Genomic DNA, 12000 nt, shown 5'->3' on the forward strand with positions numbered 1-12000 from the left:
ATCTGCTTCCCTCATAGAGGCTGACCGGTGCCCTATAATTTCAGTCCTTTGCTGAAGGCCACGACCCATGTTTTGACAGATATATAATGATAAATCAACTTGAAAACCTCAGACTTGATTAGCATTACTAATTAACTAAACTAAATAACTATAAGACTGAATTAAGCATATGAACCATTAATATAACATTAAGAGGGAAGTCTGGAGCTCTCTGCTGGAACTGTTGCCCACGCAACCCAACTCCGGTTAAGCGGTTGAAGATGGACGGATGGATGGATGAACATTAATATATGAAGATAACATTAAACTGTAATTATCCAACGGAAGAGCGAATAAAGTTAATATAAAATACACACCAGAACTTTATTTTTTTTAACCACTCAATCCATACGTTTTGAAAACTTTCGAAAATGTTATCCTGTAATGACATGCCCATAAACGCTAATACCATTGCACCAAATATCGGCCGATATATGCGTTGGGCTCTACTCATACCACAGTGTTGTTCTTCTTTTGGCCAAAACTATCTCACGTTAAAGCAGACAAGACTCCCTCAAGTCAAAGAAGACAGCTCTCTCTCTCTCCCCCCCCCCCCCCCCCCCCCCCCCCCCCCCTCTCGCCTCGGGCACATGACGGCGGTATGACGGTCGATTTATAACCACACAGCAGCCAGACGAAGCGACAGACCTCACTTATCTCAGCACCCGGCTTCCTCTGCCAGTGCCCTTTCATCCAGCCAATAAGGATGAAGGTTGCGGGCGGGTCACTTTGTCAAAACAAAGAAAGAAAGAAAAAAAAGCAGAGGACCATTACAAATCTAGACTATCCATCCTTTCTGTGTGGGGCCTTTCTGTGTGGGGCCACCCACAAACCCCCCACAAACCCATGCAGACGTGGAAGTGCTGACTCTCCCCTGGCTGCTCTGTCCATCTCCTCTACAACCCCGGGTAGCTCACAGGGGGGTTGTTATCGCAAAAGCACCAATTTGTTATCCCGGGTTACACTCCATCACCAGCGCCCATTATTTGGGACTTTTATCTATCGAGGAGGAAAAAAAGCTGCTAATGCGAGCAAGAAAGTGTGTACTCTGTCATTACGGCTGGCTAAGGCTATTGACTTCACCTGAGACCAACTCCACTCCAAAAAGCACCCAGAGGCAATTACGGCACCGGCAAGAAGAGACAAGATTGACATGAGCTGCCGTGATGTTGAACTAGCTTGAACTTTTTAACTCATTGGGCGCCATAATCGCCTTTTCAAGCCTGTCCAAACGCCTTGGGCGCTGAGATCGCCTTTTCACACCTTTTTTAACATCAATTGATTACGGTTAACTGTGTCCTGTATACTCGCTCATAACAATGAATGCAATAAAAAAAAAACGGGGGGAAAAAACCCAGAAACAAAGATTCCGCTGCCTTATTTTTATTATTATCATTTCTTTATTTTTTGGGGGGGGAATGGTCCCCAGTTCAAATATGATTATTTTGCGTGGTCCCCTAAATATGAGTCTTTGGGCAGGGTGGTCGTGGCCTGAAAAAGGTTGAGAACCGCTGGTCTCGAAGGTCCATGTTCTGTGGGGGGATTGTGTGGAGGGAGGGATGGCAGTACTGCCTATACGTGCCCTGACACTGGCACCTCTGCTCGCCCTATATGAGCCACAGCCTGGAGGTAATGCCTCATCACTCACTAGATGGACAATCTTTCATAAACCCAGAGTGTGGCGCTATAGATGATTTATCACGTTCGCTTATAAACCAAGACCCTTGGCATGATAAATCGGTCGATCCAATTTTAAGTTATGTATACGTGGTGCACGCATGCACGCACGCACGCATAGACCAGTGGTTCCCAAAGTGGGGTCCGGGCACCCCCAGGGGTCCTTGAGGGAGTTCAGGGGGTCCCCAGCTCTATGATAGTTAGGTCTGTAACTCAGTGTACAAATGGAACCAAATTGATCCATTTGGTTCCATTTGTACACGCTCAGAGTTAAATTAAGTTTGATTTTACAGGGTACCAGAGATAGAAATGCCATTAAATAGGGGTCCGTAGCCTAATTCAGGTCAAACCGGGGCCCCTTGCCGTAAAGATCTTCTCTTATGGGGGTCCTTATGGGGGCATGTATTTTCAAATGGGGTCTTCAGGCTAGACAGAAGAAAACCTTTTGGTCGAAACGTGTACTGTAGGTCCTATTTGCCTTGCTCATCATCAAATAAACTATTTATTTTTTTACCAAAGATGGAGTGCCTTGGATTATTTTCTTTTCAAGTCTGCAATTCACACTTTGACAATCAGTACAACTTGGAGGAAGGATACTTTTTGTCTATGGGGTCCTCAGGCTAATGAGTATCATTTTGGTGGTCCTTGACATGAAAATGTTTGGGAACCACTGCTATAGACAATGCAGTAACCAATGCAGACGGCCAGCAAAACACTGGAATACTTTGTAATGTTGTTACTTTTGGGTCAAACTTTGTAATATTATTTTATGTATTTGCCGCTTTCCGCCTCAGGATTTAATCGTCATGTTGGAGGTTATTTCTCAACAATGACCGGAGCGCCGTGATTATCCCTTATAAAATCCATGGACAAACTTAACCACTTTCCACCTTGTCCCCATTTTAGGTGGAACAAGCTTTACCTTTCAAAAATAAGATTGTAGAGAATATGAAATCCTTAATTTGTGTGAAAAACCAACCATTACATGGAGTTTAAGGTTTCTGCCTGCCGTCTATAGGTGGCATGGGGGGAGGGGGGACATTAGGCGAGTGTCAACCTTCATGTGACAGTCTCGCGGCCCTCATGTCTCCATCATGCACTGTGACTTTGTGCCGTCATTATCAGGACGGACGGTGGCTCTATCTATGCAAATGCTCTCCGCCTGCCACAGCCTGCCGGCCAGCCAGCCAGCCAGCCAGCCAGCCAGTCTATTGAAATGGATTCAGGAGCAGCAGTGCTTTCAGAAAAATAGATGTCATGTTCCAGCCGTTTCTGTGCGCCACAGTATTGAGCCCCGAAAAAGAAAAGTCCCCATAATTTGTAACTAATATGCGAACAAAAGAATAAAATGATTATTTGCGGGGGCCGTTAACACGGAACAAACTGTCACTGGAGTCAGGTGGAGCGAAATGCCTTCACGACGGACGACGTACGTCGCGACGTATATTTTTCCGTCGCAACGTATATTCGAGTACGTCCTGGCGTAAATATCAATTCGTCCCGGCAGAACGGACTCGTCGCGGCTATATCTACCCGTTTGCGACGTAATATGTTGGCTATTATTTTCCGTCGCGCCAGAACGGGACTCGTCGCAGCTATATCTACCCGTTGTGGCGTGAGCTGGACTCGTCGCGGCAGAACGTGACTCGTCGCGACTATATCTACCCGTTTGCGACGTGCGCCTCGCCGGTCCGGTCTCCAGGCGAGCCTGCGTCCTTCATATATTATTTTTTCTGCTCTCGTTGGACTTAACTTTAAAAGTCCAATGGAACACCTCTTTGTAACGGGTCGCTGTAGTATAGTGGTCTAATTCCTCGCCTCTCTATTCTTTTTTGCTGAGGACGCTGGTTCAATTCCCGCTCGCGGCAAACCAAAATTATTATATTTTAGACAGACAGACAGACAGACAGACTGCCTGTCTGCCTGCCTGTCTGCCTGCCTAATGTATTGTAAATAATGTATTCATTCCATACGGCTATTTTTTTTTAATATAAAAACTTTTGTCTTTCGCGCGATTCGAACCAGCGTCGTCAGCACCAAAACATTGAGAGGCGAGTGATTAAACCGCAGGACTACAGCGGCCATACGTTACAAAGAAGTGTTTCATTGGACTTATAAAGACAATAGCACCCAGCTGCAGTCTCGCAAGGGGAGGGACCGGAAGTGCTTTTATTTCCGGCTTCCACGTGCACAAGCGCACATACACGCACGCGAAATATAATGCGCGTGCACGACACGCACTTGCTGGTGCGCGCTTAAATGCCGGGTGTATATAGTACCATCTGTGCTTAAACATAATTACGTGGTCGGTTTGGAAAAGTTTGAAGTAGTTTGTTGTAGGTAATATTTTAATTGAAAGCTTATTAGTTGGTGGTATAAGTGTGCATATTTGAAGAAATGCAAATCTAACAATAATAAAATGATATGCAATAATAGGCTAGGCCTATATGGTCGATTATAACATAATGATATCAAGGCATTTAAGTAATGTAATAAGTTGCTATAACCCCGTACCCCTGTCCCACACACACCATGTCCAGACCATAGATCACAGACACACGACCATATGCATTTAATTTACTATGAAAACCTGCATTTCCCGTCAGTCAGTCAGTAAGTGTGTCATGTCACGCCTCGTGTCATGCCTCCATATATGGTCACGCCTCATGACACGTCACACCGCCATATATGGCCGTTTCCATATGATATAAGATCCCGACACTGACCTCATCAAACCCTGGATAGCCATACATTGAAAAGACTGGATCATCACCTAGATCTCCATATATGGAGCTGAGGCGGCCAGCAACTCTACATCTGACCTCATAATGTAATAATCAGCTCATAATGTAATTAAAAGACGAGCACATAACTTAATAGATTTTTCTATAATGTAATAATGTGTTACATTAAGAACCTCCACATAGGCGACTCATACTGTAATAAAACTTCATAATGCAATAATGTCTTTATAATGTATGAGCTGATTATTACATATTGCATTATATTTCGCGTGCGTGTATGTGCGCTTGTGCACGTGGAAGCCGGAAATAAAAGCACTTCCGGTCCCTCCCCTTGCGAGACTGCAGCTGGGTGCTATTGTCTTTATAAGTCCAATGAAACACTTCTTTGTAACGTATGGCCGCTGTAGTCCAGCGGTTTAATCACTCGCCTCTCAATGTTTTGGTGCTGAAGACGCTGGTTCGAATCGCGCGAAAGACAAAAGTTTTTATATTAAAAAAAAATAGCCGTATGGAATGAATACATTATTTAAAATACATTAGGCAGGCAGACAGGCAGGCAGACAGGCAGTCTGTCTGTCTGTCTGTCTGTCTAAAATATAATAATTTTGGTTTGCCGCGAGCGGGAATTGAACCAGCGTCCTCAGCAAAAAAGAATAGAGAGGCGAGGAATTAGACCACTATACTACAGCGACCCGTTACAAAGAGGTGTTCCATTGGACTTTTAAAGTTAAGTCCAACGAGAGCAGAAAAAAAAATATATGAAGGACGCAGGCTCGCCTGGAGACCGGACCGGCGAGGCGCACGTCGCAAACGGGTAGATATAGTCGCGACGAGTCACGTTCTGCCGCGACGAGTCCAGCTCACGCCACAACGGGTAGATATAGCTGCGACGAGTCCCGTTCTGGCGCGACGGAAAATAATAGCCAACATATTACGTCGCAAACGGGTAGATATAGCCGCGACGAGTCCGTTCTGCCGGGACGAATTGATATTTACGCCAGGACGTACTCGAATATACGTTGCGACGGAAAAATATACGTCGCGACGTACGTCGTCCGTCGTGAAGGCATTTCGCTGTCTCTCACTGGAGTCATTATTTGAATAGTAAAGTAAAGGATCGATTATTATTATTATTATTACACATTATTAAGTAGGCTATGTAGAGTGAGGGTGAATCCTTCTTTTAGTTCATTCTTTTAAAATCACACTCCCTGTAACAACGTGCAATTGGTATCTTGATATCTGATTTAAAAAAAAGCTTACCGGCATCCACACGCTGTTCTCAGTCCAACCCCCTACCCCCCCATCGTTTGTCACAGACAGTGATCCCCCCGACCCAACCACCCACCCACCCCATCAGCCGAGGCCCGCCACCCACCAACCCACCCCGCGCCACATCACAACTCATCATTACGCCACAAGCTGTCAAATTAAAAAGAAAAACTTTTAAAATTGTGCCGAATGCCTTCTCCCCTTCCCTTTTTATTTTTTTTTACCCCCGGCAACACATTGCAGAGATAATTGAGGATATTAGCAGCCAGGCTGTTACCAGGAGATGAAACGCGGGGAGGGAGACGCTGACAGCTCCTCTCTCTCTCTCCGCTCGCGGCGGCATAACGAGGGACTGTCAAAAGTCTCTTGGTGTTTATCTGGGATCATCTAGGGGGATTTAAAACCCTTACCTTCACTATTCCATTCTTTATGGCGCGTCCTTTATCCGCCGTGATTTACGGAGGCCCGAGCCCCCTGCGCCTGGCGTGATGAATGAGCGCTCTTCACAAGGTGTCAGGGCCGGGCGGCAGTAGGCGGCACCGACTCTCCCCCGCATGTCAATCTCTCTCTTCCTTCCCCTCTCTCTCTCTCTCTGTCTCCGTGTGTGTGTTATGTTAAAATGGTGTAATGACACCAGGGGTCAAAGAGGGCCAGAACGGGCCGGACAGCACTCAGGGAAAGCATATTGATGTCAAAAGACCATATAACATGTGTTGAATGCATGCCTATCAAGAAAACAAATGTAGGCTATAATGTGCAATCAACATAAGTGTTATTTATTTTTTTCTCACGATTTTGCAGCACATTTTTTCACCCAGTGCCAATTATCTAATGTAATCCTGGGCGCTACATTTCCTCCTCCAACCTGTGGAGAGCAACGGACTGACCTCATGCTTCCTTCTATGCATGAGGAGTCCAAGCTGATTCTTTTCACCTGACAAGGGGTAGTTGTGTAGAAAGAACACGTTATTCCAACCAGATCCTTACCCCTCCATCAGGCGTCCCGGCTGGCCCAAGGGGCGGCAGTTTAGAGACCATTACCTGCATGTTTTTTGTGAGGGTACCTACCCTAGGGGACACAGGGAGAACATGCACACTTCACACAGAAAGTCCCTTTTACCAACCCCACCCAGGGAATGGGCACTGATGACTCAGAGGAATCAAACCCATGCAGGGCCTTCTAGCTGTGAGGCGACAGCACTACCAACTGCGTCACCGTGCCTCCTATAAGTTTTCTTATAAAGTGCTTCTAAATCGCTCCAGTGTGTTGTGTCAAAAATGCGGTGCCGTTTGTGGTCTTTATTAACTCCACAGAGAGGTTGTTTACTCTCAAGCCGAGTCAAGGCTGTCTGTGGTGCGAAACTGCACATGCGTGAGCAACAATGCTGCACTGCGTGATGGGATCTGTTCCCTTTACAGGCTGCAGATCCAGTGTATACCGGATATGGAAACTGCCTCTGTGCGTGACGATTTGTGTTTGCCTGAATATTATCGGGTGCAGTAGGCTCTAAACAGGAGTAGATCACTGAGCAGAAAATAATTTGGGGTTTTGGGTCAATGTTAGTTATTCTGTGGTACACACCATTTCATTTTAATATATCATTGTTCTACTGTACGGGCATAAAGACATTTATGCATCTGTTCAGGGATGCATGAATGAGGCAAATTATATGAGGTGAAGAACATCAAGCCACCTTCACCTCTGAATTTCACAGTAATACAAGGTAAGAGGGTACACAAGCATGCATGCACTGCACCCTGAACAGGTCCATTTGGTTATGGACCCATATATACAAATGGATAAAACATACTCAAACTACATACACACACACACACCACACACACCACACACACACACACACACACACACACACACACACACACACACACACCTGCTTTGTATCTCACTCCACTCCAAATTGGGCTGATGAGATGCATCAGCTATGCACTATGGAGAAGACTTTGCACAACAGACCCATCCAAAGTTGGGCTATACAGACTGACGAGGATGCTGAGGCATTTTGATGCTTTGGACACAATGTTTGGTTTTGAGACGAGGGGCCCTCATCGGTTTGTGGTACGAAAACATAGCATTTGAAGGCTCTATGCACAACAGCCATTTTGGAAGGACATTGGGCCACTTACGCACTTCCTTCACCAGTGTTACCAATTGCAGTACACTAATTAAGTCTCCGTTCCATTTAGTGTGTAGCACAGAGGAGCTCAAGCAAATTACCCCATAACTCTGAGAGTGTACACACACACATGACATGTGTACAATCTCAGAGTTACACACCAGTAAAGGACTGCCTTCAAAGAACAGTGAGAGTCCCTGGATCACTCTTTGAGCCCCACGGGTGTGAGTGTTTCCAGTGAGCTATCGTGCACAATATCAGCACCCTGGAACAGAGCCTTCATTAGTATCATTGGTAAGACCTGTGAAGGTAATTACGAGGCCCAATTTCTTTCCAATATGGCTGCTGTGCATAGAGCCTATTCCAGAATATTTCAACATATGTATAGCCACTTGAGCCATATAGCACATTGTGAGCTTGTAGATCGACTAAATTCAGCCACAGTATTTAGTGTCGAGCGGAAACCGGCGGAGGACCTAGTATAGAGCCTTAAGTATACGTAGGATTTACATGGTTAACTAATTCTCATATAATGTCACCACAGCTAGCAATGTCGCCTTACGCAAACAAAATAGTGACAGCTTAACGAGCTATATTAGCATCGCTATTTGCCACAATGCTCAGATTGTTGACGGTAGAATGACAGCAATTCACATGGAAGGCAGACTCATGTGATTACGACTGCACACACAGACCATTTCTAATTAACACACTACAGAATTATGTTTGGAAAAGCTCTGAGGTCAGAACCCAATTATAATGATGACACCACAACATGGCTGCCAATTGCCACAGTAACAAGGTCTCACCGACTAGTAGCCGTCAATCAACTAGCAAGACGGTATCTATTTGAAATACATCCTGGCATTGAAAATCACACAAAAAAGTCTAAAAACTAAACTGTATTAAGCCCTCAAGGATTCTTTTACACAGTGAAGTAAAAAATATAATTACAAAATAAATCGTAGAAGATATTTATATAAGATATAAGACCTGACCTCCCTCCACTCACACCATCTACAACTCACTATTTGTCGCGTTGTGAGCTGGTAAACATTTTCGGCAATTGTCTGGGTGAAACAATGCTAGGCTTCATGTTGTTAAATAATTAGGTTGATTCCTTAAGGACACCACAACGACAACAAAACTCATGTCACTTGTCAAGAATGCTCACATATAGTGTTACATTTTAAAACACGTGTGCATATGAAGTCATCAATGCTGGTGACATTCGCATACACTGGTGACACGTTGACTATCCAGGATTTTCTCCTTGCAAATCCAGCCTGGGATCCTCTGGGATAACCAAACCACATGTTTGCACACATGTGGTTATGTATATTGCCGATGTCTTGCGGAAACCTTTGTATCTGTATCTGGTTTTATATTTTCATAAATGAATAACTGATGTTATACTCTGTACATTGTATGAAAGCATTGTGCGGAAATAGCGAAAAGAGCCAATCTATAAACTTACAACCAGTTGCATCATAAAGTGACACACCTAGGGTGAACATGGTTAAAGGATAGGATGTTGTTAATGTACGTGTATATTTTTTTAAGAGAGAAAACTAAAGTTATAGCGTGCTGGAAAAGGTAGGCGGGGCCTTACCCCAACTGTCGTCTTTGCGGAAGTGATACAACAACAACACTCCACTTTTCACATCATCTAACAGATGTAAACAACGCGATTGAATAATTGATCTGGCCCGCATGGAGGGTATATCCGCTAATTCGGAACGCTCAGCATGCTTTTCCAGTGACTAATGGGTGTACAAGTCTTCATCTTAAGGTAAGACACCGTCTTGTGTGACAGTGAGTTTTATAAATATTTTACCAATGGAAAATATTAACACAGAATAATAACTACTTCAGATTGATTCGACCCCATTTCCTGAAAAGTTACATAAAAAAGAATTAGCCCATCGGGGACTGTGCACATTTAGCGTACATGAGCAGGAGGAAGGAATACTTATCAGGACAAGGAATATCAAGTTCTTTTTTGTTTACGGTCAGGATGGCAAGTAATAGCGCACACTTTGTAAACAGAGAAACATATAGGTCCATGCACACCAAAGCCACCGCGAGCGTCACAATACATGTATATCAATGAGTGAATAATACGGAACCGTAATCTCCCGCCACAAACACGTAACCACCCCCACATACACGTAATTCCGGTAGCAAGGTGAGAATATAGTGAATATAAGGGAATCACTTAGACTGTAACAACAACTACATCAGCATGACTGACAGCTAATAAGACAGCATGAGGAACATAGCACCTGTGTTATAGTAATGCATGTCCTCTATGCAATTAACGCTAGTTTTAAAAGCTGACAACAGATTGCAGTAGCCACGGTTTTGCTTGTTGTGTCACGGCAGAACAGAGACGTCCCACAGTTCCCACGCCCAACATGGTCTCCGTGCCGGGACGCGGACGTACGTCCTCCTAACAATCCGTCTCTCTCCGGGGAGAGAACACGAAAACGTCTCGTCACGTCAGACAGAAGAACCGCCGAGGGATCCTGTCAAAGACAACCGCTTGTATCATCTTGCTAGGTTTTGTGTTGTTCTGTTGACATCCCCCCCTCCCCGTCTACCGCTCATCACTCCGTGCTGTTCCGAGGGGGAGAGACATATGACTCCCTGCCTGATCCATCTCTCTCTTTCTCTCCCCCCCACACACACCTCCCTCCTCCCCTCCCCTCCCCTGTATTGTCTTGTTGAAGTGTCAGTGTCACATGTTGGGGCATTAGCTGTGAAGACATCAGGGGATGAGGTCACCACTGACACCGTGGCACCATTAAATCAATGGCCTCCGCTGAAAGCTGAGGGGGGGGGGGGGGGGGGGGGGGGCTGCACGGATCCAACAGTAACATGTTTTTTTCCTAGACTAGTGATCGTCTTGCTTTTATCCCACAGACTGTTTGCTAAAATAAAAAATATGTTTTATCACTGGAACTCCAATCTCTACTGTAAAATCCTCAGTGTTAAATTAACTCTGCAGTGGATGGAATTTGGTCGCCATTCCATTTTCCATTCTCAAATGTCAGCGAACAGCAGCTGTAAAACGAAGGACTGAAACGGAAATACAGACGTTTGCTAATTTTGCGGAAATGGCTTTATCTCCAGTGTTTTTTTCCCCACTGTGTGCACTAACTCGGGAATGACATGTCCAAATCATGGACATGTATCATCATGTCACATACATGGAGCAAGGGGTGGGTCTTCATTCAGTAGAACCTTGGAAGCATACCCCTTATTTTGCAGCCGGGGAATCAGCGCCAGCTGCTGGGCAACTAATGAGAACTGCGTCATTTCCATTACTTCCACATAGGCCTCATTTTCAAGATCGAAAGCGTGCCGCCAGCTTCCATCGCAAAAAAACTAAATGCAGATTACCAATGAAATGGCAGTATGACCCAGCTAATGTGCTTCCTTGAACAGTACATCTGAGGCTAACTAGCCAGCAGATGGTTAAGAGGGAGAACAGCCCTGCAGGATCTTCCTGGACAAACTGCCATCCAGGGCTGTAAACGCCCTCAGCGCATCATTATGTTTGTGACTGAGAACTATCAGTGTCACATTAAAAAGGTACACAAAGAGACCATTTAACCCATGACGCAAAGTCACAGCCACCTGCCCTTGAGTGCCATGGAAGACAGCTGTGCTAGAAACTAAAACAATACATTTACTCAAGCACTGCACTGAAAAATTAGATTTTTCTTTTACATTATACTTTAGCATTTCCATTTTTCGATAATTTATATTTCTACTCCACTACATCCCGGTGAATGTTTTAAGTTTTATTCGACAGCTTTAGTTACTTTGCAGAGGCCGTGGTAACTTTTTACACCCTATTTTACTACTTTGGCTTTGGCTCAGTACAAGCTCAGAACACGATATGACATAATATTGCAGTACTTTTACTCTCATAATGCAAGCATATTATGTTGAGGCAATACCTTTATGCAAGTCTTTAGAACTTTTACTCAACTGGATAAAAAAAGTAAAAAACAAGAGTTGATGATTACTGTACACCAATTAATTACTAGCTGCCTTTTATCTGCAGAATTGTGCTATGAAATGTAAATATCTGTGTATCTGTATTTGTGTGTGTGGAACCAACA

This window comes from Protomyctophum parallelum, assembly GCF_964188405.1.
Source record: "Protomyctophum parallelum genome assembly, chromosome: 13".
NCBI lineage: Eukaryota > Metazoa > Chordata > Actinopteri > Myctophiformes > Myctophidae > Protomyctophum > Protomyctophum parallelum.